This window comes from Peromyscus californicus, unplaced genomic scaffold, assembly GCF_007827085.1.
Source record: "Peromyscus californicus insignis strain IS unplaced genomic scaffold, ASM782708v3 Scaffold_24__1_contigs__length_46423439, whole genome shotgun sequence".
NCBI classification, from domain to species: Eukaryota; Metazoa; Chordata; class Mammalia; order Rodentia; family Cricetidae; genus Peromyscus; species Peromyscus californicus.
In genome coordinates, this window is record NW_026294535.1 from 38059087 (window position 1) to 38077501 (window position 18415).

An 18415-nucleotide genomic window follows, 5' to 3' on the forward strand; every position below is an offset into this window, starting at 1 on the left:
GCCTTGTACAGACAACAGCTTTCCTTAGCCCCACAGAAAACTTTCTTTTTAAACTTTTCTTGCTTTTTTCCTTGGGAGAAATGGTCTTTTGTTCTCCTCTGATCTCCCCAAAGCAGGAACGCCCACAAAGACTGAGTTCTTAACCATTGTTTTAAACTGATTCCCAGCCATGAAAACAAAACACTAGCAACTCGTGTTTGGGCAAGACAGTAAGGAAATACAATACAGTCACAAAAGAGGGTTGAAGGGCTAGCAAAGAAGTTAAGGAGTTCTGATAGACAGCCCTTTAAGCCTGAACAAAAAGCTCTACAATAATTATTTTAAACTAATTATCCAGAGGATCCTCTTCGCCTCCCAAATATTCGTTTATTCATGGGAACAATCCCACCCATGCTTTCCATGAGGCTGCTCAGTCATTATCTTTCCGTAATGTTCTAATTAATCCTATTCAAATAAGTTAACCGGCAGATGGCACAACTATGCTTTTTTATCTAGGAAAAAAAATGGTTTATAGAAATTTTAAACTGGTTTCTAAATTTTTTTTTCTCCAATTAAGATTCTGGCAACAAACCAACAGAATCCTCTAACACAGTATGAGAAATTTTAGGAATTTTAGCACAAATATCACATGTTCAAGCCTTTTAAAAATTGCAGGTATTATTTATTTATTTTTGTGCATGTGGGCAGAGTGGGGCATGTGTGTGCTACAGGTGTGTGGAGGTCAGGGGCTAACTTGCAGGGCAAGGCTCTCTAATTCCGGTACAAGTTGTCAGGCTTAGTAGCAGGTCCCACCCTGCTAGTCTGGCTCGTGTCTTTGTTGCCACCTAATCTCTTCCAAAGGTGTATCGATCTGCTAAGGGCTAGCATCCTGCATACCGAGGCCGGAGGGGCTCTAATCTAACAGCGTGGACTCCTCTTCTTCCAGTTCTGAAGGCTAGAAGTATAAGATCCAAGTTCTAGCCACTTGGTTTCAGATGATGGCTCTCAATCATATCCGGTAAACTGCCATCTTCTCCTCACGGGACGTTTCCTTAGCATGTGCACATGGAGAAAGAAAACAAAATATAGACCATCTCTTTCTACGCAGATATGAATCCTTTAGGCTCTAGCCTGACCCTATGACCTCAGTGAGCCTTAGAGACTTCGCAGAATGTCCCCACTTTCAAATTCATCCACACTGGAGGTTAGGGCTTCAGCATGAAAATTTGAGAGAGCGCCAAAAGAATCCAGTCTTCAGCAAAAAGTATTCAAGCCTAGCGCGCTGTGGTCCTTGATGTCGTCTTCGATGCCGTTCCCTTTCCCCATTTCCTGATAACTTCTTTCTCTGTGTCTCTCTCACGGACCCACACCCCCCATCCACGTGCATGGCTCTACAGAAAATATCTAGAATTAAGATAAAAAGTTTCAAAGCATGAGCTAGCCACAGCCTAATATGTGAAATGTCAGCCTGTGGTCTGTGGTTTCTGCTTTCATCTCAGAAACACAGATTTATGCTGTTTTAGAGTAACAGTGGTTCAACAACTATAAAACACAATTTCAACAGAAAGTTTTTGGTTTGGCCTTAAAATATAATGTGTGTCAGCTATGTCCAGGGGAAGCTAAATTACTAACCTTCTTCTTCAACTTAGTCACCCGACTCCTAAAAGATCCTTGGAACACCTTCAGTATCAATGCAAACACATTTTTTTGTTTTGTCAAAAACCTCAAAAGTAGCAATACTTTAAAAGACGTCTTCAGTGGCACCAACTGCATCTTGCTCTGGCCCTTCTCATCTTCTCCAGTCAAGGGTTGAGTAAGAGAGTATAATGGCTATGAGTACTGGAGACAGATGAAGGGTTGGAATTCCTGTCACTTACTAGTGACATGATCTTCAGCAAGCTGCATGGGCTGGTTCGTTTCTGTCAACTTAGCACATACGAGAGTCCTCTAGCAAGGGGATCTTAACTGATGGCTCCATTAGATGACTGGTAGGCAAGAAAGTCTAGGTACGGGGCATTTTCTTGATTGATGCTTGATGTGGGAGGGCCCAGCCCACTGTGGGAATTGGTCCTGGGTTGTTTAGAAAGCAAGTTGATCTACAGCCAGCCAGTAAACAGCATTCTCCGTGGTGTCTTTTTTAGTTGTCTCCAGGTTCCTGCCTTGAGTTCCTGCCCTGCCTTCCCTTCATGATGGCCTCTCAGCTATATGCTGATAGAAACCCTCTTCATCCCAAGTTGCTTTTGGTCATGGTTTTTATGACAGCAATGAGAAGCAAAAGCAGGACACTGCATGAGCCTTTAGTGCCTCAGTTTCCTCATTCATGAGCCAAGAATGTATTGAGCAGTAATTGTCCACCAGTCACTCGGCTAAGCACCCTTGTGAAGGACATGTGAGGTCTCCCCCAGAGCCCAAAGCAGGTTTCCCAATACATATTTCAGAATATTATTTTATAGGTGTTAACTACAGGATTCCCAGTTCTGACTGAATAGTAGAATCCCCTGTGAATCTCTCTTTAAAAGAACAAAAAACAGCCGGGCGGTGGTGGTGCACGCCTTTAATCCCAGCACTCGGGAGGCGGAGGCAGGCGGATCTTTGTGAGTTCGAGGCCAGCCTGGTCTACAGAGTGAGATCCAGGAATGGCACAAAGCTACACAGAGAAAGTCTATCTCGAAAAAAAAAAAAAAAGAACAAAAAACAACGTATGCCCAAGTTGAAATACAGCATTTATATGTCAATCGCACTTAAAGAAAATAGTCTGGTATATTGTTAAGAGTCTAGTGATAGAGCTCTGCTGATAGAGTGATAGCTAGTGTGCATGAAGACCTGGTTTGGATCCCAGCACCCCAGAAAACAGCTTATTGGTTTATGCCAGAATCACAGCCCTCAGGAGACAGATACCCGATACAGTGAGTTTGCAGCCTGGGCTACAGAAGAGCCTGACAAAAAAATAAATAAAATTTTAAGAAGATAAGATTCATGTCAAGTGTTCAAAAAAAAATCCACAGAGTTCTGAGAAAACTTTTGGAGGTGATGGGCTTTGCCATCCTGGTTTCCTGGGTGTTCACATGACCAAACTCATCAAGTTACATACATTACGTGGGCTAGTTTTCATATACTGACCACACCATACTATTAAAGTTTTAAAAGAATATATGATGCCAAATAGCCCCCTACAATCCAGTGCATAATTTTCAGAGCTGAAAGCTAGGCCCAGGGTATCTCTTTATCTCTCATGCCGAGAGTTCTTACATGCAGAATTGACAACCAACTGATTAGATGAAGCTATTGACACAAAGGAAGGATTATGTTTCTAAAGCTCTAGACAAATTCAGCATGTGTCGAAGCAGGGTTTCTATTGCTGCGATGAAACACCATAACCAAAAAGCAAGTTGGGAAGGAAAGGGTTTCTCTGGCTTACACTTCAGCATTGCTCTTCATCACCAAAGGAAGTCAGGACCGGAAATCATAACAAGGCAGGATCCTGGAGGCAGGAGCTGATGCAGAGGCCATGAAAGGGTGCTGCTTACTGGCTTTCTCAGCCTGCTTTCTTATAGAACCCAGGACCACCAGCCTAGGGATGGGCACCACCCACCATAGGTTGGGCTTTCCTCATTCATCACTAATTGAGAAAATGCCTTACAGCTGGATCTCAGGGAGGCGTTTCCTCAGCTGAGGCTCCTTCTTCTCTGATGGCTCTAGCTTGTGTCAAGTTGACACACAAAACCAGCCAGAACAACATGTAGCAGGAAAACAGAACCAAAGTCTAATGAGGAAAAAAAATCAAAGAAAGGTGAGGTGCAGTGGGAGGTGGGAGTAGGGGCCCAAGAATAGGAGCAGGGAAGGATAGGACCAGGTGGAGTAGGACTCATGTGAGCTGAGTTGTGTTTTATCATAGAGTCCTAAGGCAGACTATGACCCAGGCACTGTGGCCTGCACCAGGGTGGAGGCAAGGGGGTGGGGAGAATTGGTCAGATCACAGTGCTGTGAGAAACGAGGGCACTGGAGGGCACTGGAGGATACTGGAGGACACTGGATGGCATTGGATAGCACTGCATAACACTGGATGGCACTGGATGGCATTGGATGGCACAGGACAACACCAGATGCCACTGAACAACACTGAACGACACTGGATGGCACTGGACTACACTGGATAACACTGAATGGTACTGGATGGCCCTGGATGATGCTGGATGGCACTGAATTACACTGGATGGCATATTGGGGATAAGGTACAGAAAAGGAAGGTAGTAAAGTTGGTTTTAGAAAGTTTGGATGAGTAAATGGCAAACTATAGTGGCTTTTAATTGAGATGAGAAGTCTGTTAAATGTTGTTCATTGGTGAATGTACTGTCCTCATAAAATGGGAATATAATCATCAGGCACATGCTTATTCACATGAAGTGTTGATGAGTAATTAAGCTTTTGTGCTTTTGGGTAATAATAAGCATTTATTGAGTGTATGATGTGCTGGGCTGTGCGGTAGGTATTCTGAATCCAAACATGAAATCATTTGACCCAAAAGATTTACAAGAACAGAATGAAACCCAGGTGGAAACTCGTAAGGCTTCAGAACAAAACTGCCTTTTGGGGAGACTGGCGTGGCGACAGAGAATCCTGCTCTCCTTTTTAAAATAATTAAATAACTATTCTCTTACAAGCTGTGTGGTCTTGGGGACATCAAACTTTCTGGATCACAGTATTGTAATTAATCTATCAAGAAAAATGGCTATTCTGTAATTATTAATTTCTTCTTACAACTTATAAAATTACAAACTGCCCAAGTATAAAATCCAGGCCTTGTTTGTCTATAAAGAGAGAGATGGAAATTAATCTTGGTTCCCCTGATGCTCTGTGTGCAGATGGCTTCGGAACACACATGATGCTTCTGAGAATGGAGGCAACTTCCTGCTTTCACAACTTGGTCCCCTTATGTGGATATTAGTTACTTTTCTTGTTGTTGTGACAAACACTGAACAAAGGAGCTCAAAAAAGAAAGGGCTTATTTTTACTCCTAGCTGGAGCAGATACAGTCCATCACGGTGAGGAAGGCTTGAGGTACCCAATCGCATGGCATCCATGATCACGAAGCTAAGAGAGATGAATGCTCAGCTCGCTCTCTCCTTTTTATCCAGTCAAGGACCCCCAACCCGTGGGATAGCATAAGGTGGGTTTTTCCATCTCAACTAACTCAATCTAGAAACTTCCCCACCCGGATGCACACCCAGAGGTTTGACTCTTGGGTGATTCTTGGTCCTGTCAACTTGACAGTAAATAACAACCATCGCAGTCAGGGTCCTACTCAAGGGTCATGCATTAAGCTCTGCCTCAAGCAAAGGCTCCTGACATATCTGGAATTAAAGACTATGCAGCTCTGATTTTATATATTTGCAGTCAGGTAAATATCTCTTGCCAGGTTCCTAGTCTATTAAGACTCGGCTATGAGTTGAAGATGTGGCGTTTATTACGTAAGGCAGCAAGCATGAACTCAGGGACCCCACAAAGGCCCAAAGGTCATTGAAATATAGAGTCACCTGATTTCTCCTTTCTTGCCATGATATGTTAGATTTTAGTTGCTGGGACAAAACAACAACAAACAACAAAAAAACCTGAGATAAATCAACTCAAGGAGGAAGGGTTTGTGTAGGCTTACATTTTTAGAGTAGCAGTCCATGGTCAATTCTCTCCCGTAGTTTTGAGTCAGTGTCAAGATAAAAGATCATAGCAGAGTGCCTGTCATGGAACCAACTTTTTCACCTCATGATGGCTAAGAGGCAGAAAGGGGGCTGGGTTCCTATACCCCCTTCAAAGGCATTCCCCCATTGAACTAACTTCTTTTCAGGAGGTCCCACTTCCCGTTAGCACTATGGGCTGGAGCCTAAGTCTTCAACATAGAGACACTGGAAGACACTTCTAAACCATAGCACTTGATCAAGATGGACAACTGTCAGGTCCCACCTGACCTGTCGAACAGTCCTGAATAGGAGAGTGAAGATTGAGAAAAAAACAGCTAGAAAAAATAGAGACATACAAGAAAAGACAGAGACACAGGATAGGTTCGGGAGGGCTCTAAGTCAATACTGCAGCAGTCCCAAGTTTATTTCTCACAGCCTTTTTATACTCAAATCAAGGGGGGCAAAAGACCTCCCCCTCTCAAGACACCGTGGTTCAAGGACCGAACAAGCATAAAAACCTCCTTAATTCTCAAGACATCTGGTAAGCACACCTTTGGCCAAACATCTTGTTATTTGGCCTTAAAGAGTAAGACATCTGGTAACCATGCCTTTGGCCAAACATTCTGTTATCCAGCCTTAAAGGGTAAAGACAAGCCTGAACTCTCTGACCTTGAGTCAAGATGGAATCAAACCACAAACTGGAGTCACTGTGGGCTCCCACAGAAAACAAGGCCCTGACCTATGCCTTGGAGGGTCAGAGTAGGTCACAGCCAACATGATGCTTGGGACTGTCCAGGATGCCTAATAACATCTCCAATAGTGGAATGCACGTGTTCAGGAGAGAACCAAGAAATGTTGTCAAGTGAGAACCCACCTGTGTGTGTGTGGTGACTATGTGGGGAGAGTCACAGAATAGCTACATGATACCAGCAGCACAAATGGGTTGGGGTTGGGAATCTGACCATGAGCAAAGTATGAGAACCAGCTGCTCTGACTCCGGTAAGAAGGGAGGAGTCACAGAGCTGTGGTGCAACACACACACACATAAACACACATACACACACACAACCACACACACATACATACACACAAACACACATACACACACAAACACACATACACACACAAACACACATACACACAAACACACACACATACATACATACACACACACAAACACACATACACACACAAACACACATACACATACAAACACACATACACACACACAAACACATATACACACAAACACATACACACAAACACACATACACACACACATACATACATGCATATACACACAAACACACATACACATATACACACACACATACACACACACACACACACACATATATACATGCATATACACACAAACACACATACATATATACACACACACATACAAACACACATACACACACACATACATACATGCATATACACAAAAACACACATACAAACACACACATACATACACACAAACACACATACACATACACAAACACACATACACACACAAACACACATACACACACACATACATACATGTATACACACACACACACACACACACACACACACACACACACACACACATCCTTTGGATTCCTTTGCTTCCAGCACAAGGCTTAAACGGCAAAGAGGGTGTGGTGAAGAGCAGAGCACACGGAAATAAGATTTGTTTTGCGATAAGACCGGATGGAGCTGATCAGTTGCAGGCCCGGAGGAAACAGGCCGCTCAATGCAGATGCCTTCTTCTTTGGCCTAATACGGATTTCTACCCTCATCTTTGCCAGCCACTGTCCTCTTCCTGGCCTGCTCCTCGGGGTCACTGGAGTTCTTCTCTCGCAGGACTTGGGCTGGAGACTCACTCTGCATGGCACAGGCCTCCCAAAACTTGTGACAAGAGATACTCTTAATTTCTTTTTGGTCATTTAAAGAAAATGACATAGGGTCATTGGTATGGCTTCCCAAAATACACAGCAATTTTTTTTTTAATCACTCATAATCCACCACCCAGGCATACTATTTTTTAACAACACTTTTGTGTATTTCCTTCAAGTCTTTAGTTTTAGACAAGTTAAGGCCGTATTTAATATGGAATTTACAATTTTGTTCTTCCCATTGAATGGTCCTTTCTAAAGTTTCCCCAATATCATAAGTTTTCAGATTTTCCCTTGCAGCTGCTTTAGAAGTGTCTGTCCTTTATTCATTCCGCAGTGACTTCCCAGGAGGTTTTGAGTGGCCTTGGGTTCTACACTGACTGAGACGAGGTCTTGAATGGAACAGAACACGTCAGGCCCAACAGCAGCAACCTTCATCCTGAGTGTCCTGGTGACCATGAGAAGAGGCAGATAGGTGGGGAAAATGTAGGTGAATCATCTGTAGCCCTTCATAGCCTGCTAGTTCATCTTTGTCTATGGTTGGGGGATCCTGTCTAGATGGTTCTAACACTGAGCCAGATGCAAACAACTCTAAGCAAATTGGAGACAACGAATCAAGAGTTAAGAGAGAAAAACAGTAACACAATCAGACCCGGAGGTTCCTCCAACTCAGGCTGCAGAGCAGTGGCTCTCAACCTTCCTAATGCTCGACACATTTGATACAATTCCTCATGGGGTGGTGACCCCCAGACACAAAATTATTTTTGTTGTTACTTCTTAACAGTAATTTTGCTACTGTTGTGAATCATAATGTAAATGTCCCGTATTTCCGATGGTCTTAGGTGACACCCCTGTGAAAGACTCGCTCAACTCCCAAGGGGGCCGCGACCCACAGATTGAGAACCACTGTCATGGAGTCTAAGTTTCCGACACTGCCTCTGCTTCTAGTTTTGAGCCATTCTGACCCTCGAAAGAGTCAATCAGGACAGTGTCAACATTAGGGAAACTTCAGAACGCACAGTACAAGCACCACAGTGCGGCTCTGTCCGTGGTGGGATGGTTGCCCAGGGAGACTGGATGCTTTCTCCCTAGACCCCAAAGAGGGCTGGTTCATAGTAGAGACAGTTCATGAATCATTTGTATGGTTTTCGCTGTGTGAGTGTTGTGTTGCTATTTTTGTCACTTTCTATTAAAAGTTTGTGTGAGTTAAGCCTGTGTCTTAGTTGATATATGCAATGGTTGTCATACTTATAAAATGTCATAGGGATGGAGAGGAGGGGGAGACGGGGAGGGGGGGGAGTGCTCTATGATAACTGCAAAGCCTGAAACACTTCTTAATCTGGGTGGTTTGGGGGGAGGCACATGTTTATGGGCACACAAAGGGCAGATGACGATGCTGGGTATTACTCCTCAGGATCTGTCACTGGCTTGAAACCAGCCAGGAAGTCCCAGGTACCCACCTGTCTCTGCCCTCCACAGCACGTGGATTGCAAACCTGCACCAGCATGTCCAGCTTTTACTGTGTGATAACACTGTGGTTAAAACTCTTGCTTGTGGCAGCAAACATTTTGCTGGCTGAGCATTTCCACAGCCTTCCTTATCTGTCCTGTTTTCAAAAGATCTTTTCTGCCCCTCTACTTAGAATGAGCCCCAAATCTTAGTGGTTTTTGCACAATTCAGATTTGGGGGGTATTTCTTACCATGTGGCAATTCCGTGTAGGTAGCCCTGGTTGACTCGAGGTTTTCCTCTGCACAGTGACTCAGGGAAACAGGCTACTTTGCTCTTGAGGTCCCACCCTCCCCTGGAGTGCTGAAGTGTCCTCTGCATCTATTGGAATCCCAGAGGGGATACACCAGAGAAAGCACACATCTGCTTCTCAGAACTCCAGCCCACAAGTGGGACACGTTGACTCACTTCCGTCACTAAGAGGCAGTCACATGGCCACACCCGGGGCAAAGGAGCCAAGAAATGCAGCCTCTGTCTCAGTGGCTTCTCTGTGATGAATTGCCTCTCAATGCCACAAGTCATCTTGGGTCTCCTCCACAGAAAGGACAGAATATCTTTTTTGGTGGGTACATAGATCTCTTTGCTAAGGCTCATGCATATGTATATGTATATGTATGTATATATGGTTCGTGTATATGTATGTGTGTATATGGTTCATGCATATGTATATGTATAAAAGGATCATGCATATGTATATGTGTGCATATATGGAGAGTATATATGGAGACACTTTTTTTTAAGTGACTGTGCTGTTAATTTCAACTTAAAAAAAAAAAGGTTAACTTACAAAGAGTCGGTCTATAAGGAGTTTTTTTCCCAGAAGAAAATTATTACTGTGGTGCTGGGAAGTGGGCTGTAACATCACCAGTAAGGGGAAGTCAGAATCAGACAAAAATCTGTTGAAAACCATGGAGCCAGAAGATGCCTGCACAGTCTCTGTGGTCGCCCAAGCCTTCAAATCAAGTCACCTCCATAGTCTGCCCAAATGAGAGTCTACTCGTCCTAAATTATGGGAGAAGATGAAAAGGATCCCCCGTCAAACGCCTTGACACAACTGTCACATCACCGCAGCTCTGCACACTTCTCTGACACAAGCTGCAATTATGAGAAGCATTTGACTGGGGCTTAGGAGAAGCCACAGTGCCTTGCCCACTCAGTGTCTCCAAGACTAAATAGGATGTGCTGGTGAAGAAGCAGAGGAGAGCTGAGACCCCACGCGCTCCTGAAGCGCTACAGATCTTAACACCATCATGCCTGTGCTGTGCACCCCTCTTCATTATTGAACCGGGTGCAATGGAGGGGTCCCTCCACCACAGCTGAACTGGGGTGGGGACTAGGAAACTGAAAATCCATTCAGTGTGCTACCAAGGAAGAGAATTAGCATGGGGATTTTAAGTTGGATTTGTGAAAACACACTTATTTTATTCAGTATGTGTATACATACCATGGCATGTATGTGGAGGTCAGAGAATTATTTGCAGGAATCTATTCTCTCTCTCTCTACCACATGGGTCTTGAGGATCAAACTCAGGTCATCAGCTATGATAGCAAATTCCTTTGACTGCCGAGCCATCTTGCCAGCCTAGCGTTGGGATTCTTTATGATGCAGAAAGTATATGTTAGATATGTTCAGGGTAATCACACACAGTGCCTTATCACATGCCCACAGGTGCGCAAAAGTCAGCTGCATTTGATGGCAAAGATATCCGGATGCAGAAACCCAAGTACTTACACTTACTTGAAATATTGGGTGGTGACAAATTCATTATTCTCTTGAGAGGTCTGAATTCAAAAACACCAAGGAGATGGCAGTGTAAAAGACAGAGAAGGGAAACTGAGTCACAAAGAGATCAAAACTAATAATCGAGAGTCCTGGATCTCAGCAAAGATTAATGAGGAAGTTTTGTTCTATAACTGTCGATGGATCTGTTTCTGTGGTATATAAAGTCTTAAGGAGGCTAAGCAACATTCTACAGGGAAGACCAAACTATATTCGTGAGTACTGGTGTTTTACAAATGCAAGGTGATCTTCTATTTACCATTTTAACCTCATTGTGACATCCTCCTGCTCTTTGAATAGTTGCTTAGATATCAATTTTTAACACCTATCACTTCCCCGTTTCCATTCCCTATAGGTAACCCCTACTCTTGGACTCCTGGGAGTCCATAAATTTTTATTTATGGGTATTGATGCTCGTTTTGTTTTAATTTCCCCATGATAACACGATGGTGGTATTTGTCCTGGATAATGCAACCTCTTGCCTTCACTGGACATAATCTGAAGGCACCATAATCTCAGGAGCAGCATCAGCACCATGCTGACCTTGAACAAAGTTGTAGTATCAATCAGTTGTGTTGGAGACCCTTCACCATTCCTCTATCCCCTTCTAATATTGTATTGCTTCTCAGAACATCACATGCCCTTGTATCACCACACCTTACCCAGACATGTCCTAGCCAAGTACCCTGCACCCCTAGCCTCATCAAACTTGTCAGTGAGATAAGCCCGTTGACACTAGATTGTGGATGAATGTTCTTTTATGGTGAATTGTCTTTTCTAGAAGGTTTCCATGTTAGGGGGAGGGCCCTTGAGGGAGGTTGATGTTGACTGAGGGAAGAGGAGTCACTCTCCCTTGGGGATGTGGCTGCTGGTAAGTTACCGTGTCCCAGTGGATAACCTCACATCTATGTGCATATGGGCAGCACTAACTGGACTCAGGGGGTTATTAACAAGCTAATCATGAAGTGGAAGACATGATGTTGGGAAGGAGATGGGGTGGGGGTGCAGGGTGAGTGGGAGGGAGGTAACAGTATATGGTATAATCAAAATTCATTTTATAAATGTACAATATCTCAAAGAATAAAAAATGTTCAAAGCTTCCATTGTATATTAAAAAAAAGTCACTAAGTCAAAAAGAATCCATCTGGATTAGTAGAATTTACAGCCAGTAGTTCATCAATGTGGTGGGTGGTTTCTGTCTGCCAAGCCCAGAACAATGGGACAGACTCTTGTAACTGAAAAGGATAAATTCGACTAGGAATAGATTCCAAGGCTTGCATCAGGAAGGCCTCATGTGACTGAAATGGTTGCTGAGGAATAGAAGAGGGAAGGAACCATCCAAAAATCGAGGCAGCGGGCTCCCCTCCCCACAAGCTGAACCTTCTTGTGTCTTGTCACTGTTTGGGGTTTCTGTCTTGTGGAAAAATTGTGTTATTCTTGCTGCTACAGAACAGATGGAAATCTAATTCAGGAATCAGTTTATGGCACTAGTTGAATAATTCTATCAGGCTCTATCACGTTTCCCTCAATATTTTTCCTCTGAGGACATTTGTCAGAAAACATTACAGTGCTGAGGTGGAAGTGGGTTAGGGACTGTAAAGTACAGGGAAGTTCTTCATGCATTCCAAAACACTGTCTGTGCTCCTTTACTGGGCCGGACACACTTCTCTGGAGACTGAGGATCCCGTTGACAAGTCAGAAATGTCTTTGGTCTGGGACAGAGGAAAAGAAAAGCACACAGAGAAATAAGTAAGCAGAGGATGGAGGCTTACTCAGAGAAGCCCTTTGAAGAAGACAAAGTTCAGAAGATTGTTGGATTAGCCATGCCTTACTCCTCCAAAGATAGTTCATAAGATGGTTGGATTAGCCATGCCTTACTCCTCCAGAGGGGCCTTTTAATTGAGATGGAACTGGTTTATCAAGGGTCAAAGGAAACGTGTCCCTGAGAAGAAAAACAGATATCCCGAGCTGAGAACAAGACGGAGATGCACTCCATGTGGGAAGGAGGCACGTGTGGTGATCTTTACCACCCTCTACACATCCCTCCAGCCCCTGCTTTCCATCCAGCTGCTGATGCTGACGTTGATGCCTCTGGGGCCAAGGGCCAGCATGTTGGCATCGTTTTGTTTAGTGCGCCAAATAAAACCCCATCTGGCTCCAGTTCAGACATTTTAGTGGGACTCTGGTTCATCCTGGTCCTTCGTTCGTGTGACAACTCTTAGGAAATGAACCAGTGGAGTGATTCCAAGAGGACACCAGCCTCGAAGCTGGGGATGGGGGGTGGAGGGGTGGAGGGGGTGGGGGGTGGGGGTGGAGGAGTGGAGGGGTGGGGGTGGGGGTAGAGGGGGGCAGTGGGGGGGTGGAAGGGTGGTGGGTATGGGGAAGAAGGCAAATTCGAGAGCAGAGATCATGGGAGGTGGTATCAGGTTTTCTGCAGAGGTCAGGGTGGCTTTGAGCTAAACTTGACAATACAGCCACAGTGAAGGCACATGGCTTTGTGAACTTTCATCCCCAAGTTTAGACGAAGCAATAAGTTAACTGGGTCATAGTCAATCATCTTCAGTCGTGCTCTGAGTCTGTCATTTCTTACCTCTAATTCTGAATATTTTTTTTAAGTTTTTGAAAATCAAATTCTTTTCACAGTTCATTTGGTCACGGTGCAAGGCCACTTGTGCCTGTCACAGAGTGTGTCCATATTTGCATTGATCCGGTTGTAGAGATACAAATGAGCTTAATGAGAGGATACTCATACCTGCCAAAGGCATTCCAAAATCTATAATGCCCCCTCCATTTCAGCTGTATAAAATCAGGCAGTATGAACTCTAAAAAAATATCTGACACAAAGTCTGCCAGAGCAGATTGTCTCCTACAGATAAACACCTCCAGACTGTGTAGTGAGCTCCAGACCTGAGAGAGACCCTGGCTTAAAAAACAAAAGGTGGACGGCTTCTGAGGAACCACACCCAAAGTTGTCCTCTGGCCTCCACACTCCAGGATGTGTGTATAAATATACTCACACACACACACACACACACACACACACACACACACACACACACACACACACCGCTGTCTCGCAAACATAATAACTAAAATGAATCTCCTTTGTTTTCCCTAACAACAATATTTTTGAGGCTGGCTTAGGAAAAAAATCATATGCATCTCTTTGAAAATGCAAATGCTCCTGATGGGAGTGTGGGCACTGACGGAATCCAGGGGAGGCAAAAAGGAGAGTTTCTATTATGTGAGGACTCTGGGCATCCTGAGAGAAGAAAAGTTCACTTCGGGATGGGTGGCCACAACTCCAGGCCTCCGACAGTCTTGCCTCCTATCCTGAACCTGGATCAATGTTGTCACTGGGGAACGGCTCCAGAACTTGGGCAACAAGTTTTAAAAACAGAGTTGTCAAAGTAATATTTCAGCTCTAAGGTTGGCCGAAAGATCTGTCACTTGGGGAAATGGAAAGGCCCTTCCTCTTGGAAGATCCATCATCCTTAGCTAAGCCTAGTGGGGAGGTCTTCACGCTGACTGGAACTACGGCAGCATCACAGGAATCCCTCCCTGAAGGTCAGCAATCCCTGGAGAGAGGGAAAGGGTTCGAGCCGGGAGGAACTGGGAGGAGGCACTAGCAGCAGCAGGCACGATGCAGAAGCTTTATGAAGGAAAAGGGAAGGTAGAAGCCTTCTTCTTCCGGGTCATACCCTGCACAGGTGTCATAGACCAGTGAGGTCATGGAGAAGTGGACTGGTGAAGTAAACTGGATCACAACCCCAGTCACAATGATAAAATCCAGTGAGGGGATAGATCCCACGCGTGACTGTGGCTAATACGACCTGAGGAAATAAGAGTTCCTTGAGGGAAAAGGATGTTAAATCGCTTCACCATTAATAAAACTACAGAGCAGGAAGTACACCTTAAAAAGAAAAAAAAAAAACCAATTCCTCCCACACCTCCGATACAAATCCCATCAAACCGCCTGACCCTTCTGTAATTCCCAATGTCCAGGTATCTGGCTTCCAGCCCAAACTTGGTTCGAAGTGTATTACTACGAAGTTGGCACCAGTCCCAGCTCAATGGAGTCTACGTATCCAATACCAACTCTAAGGAGAAATGTCAAGATGAAAACAGAGCAATCCTTCAAACCGGGACCCCTTTCTTCGTGTCCTGGGATGTTGTTTCTCGAACTAATTGTTATTGATCTAGAGACAGCTCATTCTCCTCTCAGGATACTCAATTTCCATACCCTCAGATGGAAGATTAAGTAGAGATGGACCTTAGAAACGTGTGTGTGTGTGTGTGTGTGTGTGTGTGTGTGTGTGTGTGTGTGTGTGTCGTGTACTATGTATATGTATGTGTGTGCAATGTGTGTGGTATACTATGTACATCTGTGTGTGCAGACAGGTATAAAGCCAAACAGTGGGTCATGTAGGAGAGCATCAAGCCTAAAATTTGGTATTAGAGAAAGGATTGACAACCCAGTTTGTCTAAGAAATGTAGAAAGAATTTTGGAAGATTTCTAACTTCGTCCAAATTCGCAGTGGTAGGACCAAGTACAAAACCTCATTTCATAACTTTTTCTTACTTTTCCGTTTTATGTGTATGAGTGTTTTGCCTGCATGTACGTCTGTGGGCCGTGACCCTGGCTGGTGCTTGCTGAAGCCAGAGAAGGGCATCGGATCCCTTGGAAATGGAGTTACAGACAGGTGTGAGCCACCATGTGGGTACTGGGAATTGAACTCGGGTTCTCTGGAAGAACAACCAGTGCTCTTAACCACTGAACCATCTCTCCAGCCCCATCATGTAGATGTAACCAACCATCTTATTAAATAAGAAACACAGAGCCGATTCAGAGAAGAAAGCCAAGAGGTCAGAACTAAGAGCCTTACCCTTCCTGCTTCAGCCAAGAGAGCTCTCCGAAAAAAGGGGCCTACTTCCTGTGTGTATGTATTTAAATAGTCTTTCTGTTCTGCCTTCTCATGGGTTGTAAACCCAAACACGTGACTGCCTCATCACTGCCTGTATGTACAGCCCTCCAGGTCCTCTATGGTATTGGGATTAAAGGCGTGTGTCTCCAATGTTGGCTGTATCCTTGAACACACGGAGATCTACCTAGCTCTGTCTACCAAGTGCTGGGATTAAAGGCATGCGCCACCACCGCCATGCTCTTGCTATGGCTCTAATAGCTCTGACCCCCAGGCAACTTTATTTATTAACATACAATTAAAATCACATTTCAGTACAAGTAAAATACCATCACACCATCATTTCCTAAAGTTTTTAAAAATCACATATCAGCCTGCCAGCAGAGCTGGGGAAGGCCACTGACATGGGTGTGTCGCCCTGTGAGAAGAGCTGATAAAAATGGAATATCTGAGGACCGTAGGGTAAGAAGCATGAGGCACTGGGTGTCATGCTGGGTGTGGGGATGGATGCATATAAGAAAGAAGCCACCAGGAATAATATCAAGTAATACCTTTGGTCCCCGACTTCTCTCTAAAATCGCAAGCCCCGATTATAATCGCAGGCTTATAACATAAGCACCTCATTACTTTCAGCATGTATCAGCACCCAAATGCCACGGACAATACCAACTTGGGTAGTCCTCGGAACACTTTCATTTTTCAACAACAGTCCTACAGTTTGAACCATTTAAAATCAACTATCTGGACAGGTATGGTGGCACATGCCTGTAATCCCAGCACTTGGAAGCTGGAAAGGAGCAGAGAGGTCAGGAAGCCAAGGCTAGCCTCATCTACACAGTGAGTTGGAAGCCAGCCAGAGCTATAGGAGACCCTGTCTCAAAAGGAAAATAATCATCAGCACTCGACTTCAACATGCTATGCCACTGAGGTAGTTACAGCCCCAAGCCCAAGCAGAGAAAAGAGGTCAGGTCCAAAAGAAACTTGGGACAAATGTCTAACTGATGCCCATTAGCCTATCCAAGTGACTGCTGGCCTCCAGGCTCACTCTGTACCTGTGGTTCCTCTCAGCTCTTCTCACTCCACCCCCTGCCCTAAACCTCTCCAGCTCATGGGCTTTCCTTCCCTCAGCTTCAAATTTCTCTATAGCCCTGACATTTCAATCATGCGTCCTCTTGGCCTCTTCTGTCTTGGTCACCCCTTTTGTCTTCCTCTCTCGCCCCTCCTCTCATGGCCCGGTTCAGTCTACCAGCCATGTTCGGTCTACTACTTTCTCTCCCTGCTCTGGACTCTTCCAGACACCTCAGGCTGTGCTTTCCCTCATATTTACAATGAAAACCTCCCCCCTCGAACACACCTTGGAGCGGCCATGTCCTTACGTTACACATGTGTCTCCTCATGCAGGGACTTAATAGACAGGGCAAAGACTGATGGTCGAGGCTCCCTCTTATTACAAAGTTCAGACTTTAGAGAAAAGCCATGCTCTATCCCAGAGCTGGGTGTGTCCATGCCCAATTCCTTTCTTCAAAGTAAGCGTGTTCATTCATTTCTTTGAGCCTCAGCCAGTTCTACTTGGAATTATGAAGACCTGGAACTCGAGGGGACTTCCTAACGGCATCCAGAGCCAGCGATGTGCAGGAAGATGGAGAGCAGAACTGCTCTGCAGAGATTGTGTCAGAGAGACCTGGGGAAGACCAGGATCTGCTACCACTACTTCACGCTGCTCCAAGACAGCCTGGGTTAGATAGTTTCAGTGAGGCTTCCTTGCCCAGAATTCCAGAAAAATCCAGACAAAAGCAGGACTTGCCTCCAGTCAGTCTATTGCCTTTAGGCCTAAGCCTACCCCAAGACCCAGCTACAGCCAGTGCTGTTCATTCCTGTCCTGAGTCACGGGGGTGAACCCAGGACCGTGAGGGGTATGTGATACAATATAATTTCCCTCCTGGGAAAACATGAGCAATGTCCGGAAGTCAGCAGAGAACAGAATTTGAGCTGAACTTTTCAGAAAAAAAAAAAAAAATTCTTCAGTATCACTCAGCGATTCGGTGGCCCTCGTTTCTGGCCTCGAGATGGCAAAAACAAAACCCCCAAAACGAAATCACTCCCTCCACCCTTCTTTCCTTTAGACACATGCCAGGCTGTCTGGAGATAAGTGTGCCAAACTTGGCAGGTGCTCGATTTCACCTGGCTTATTCATCAGCTCAGGTCTGCGGATCCTGACACACAACTTCAGGTGCAGTGGCTTCTCGTCACCAAGCCTCCTGATGAAGGAGGGTGATGAAATTACGCTGCTCTCAAGGAGGATGCGTGGGGTAAGTGATGTGAGGCATTTAACCTGCTACCTTCCTCTGAGTGAGCTGTCTGTCATAAGTCAATATTTATTAAGTCATGGGGCACAGAGTGAACTACGGGGGACAACAGGATGGCCTTATTTGTACCCACGGGCAGGTCTTCTGCAGTCTTAAGGACTGAATTTCTACCTCCATCCAACACACCCTAGAGCTCTCAGCGATGGCCTCCCACTCACCACACACACACACACAAAGCCAAGACAAACCCAATCACCATCACCCCCTCTCTTGGCAGCCACGGCTCCAGGCAGCAAGAAAGGCTCCCAGAGGCCTTTTGCCAATTGTCCCCTGAAGAGACTATAAACATCTCCATGCTGC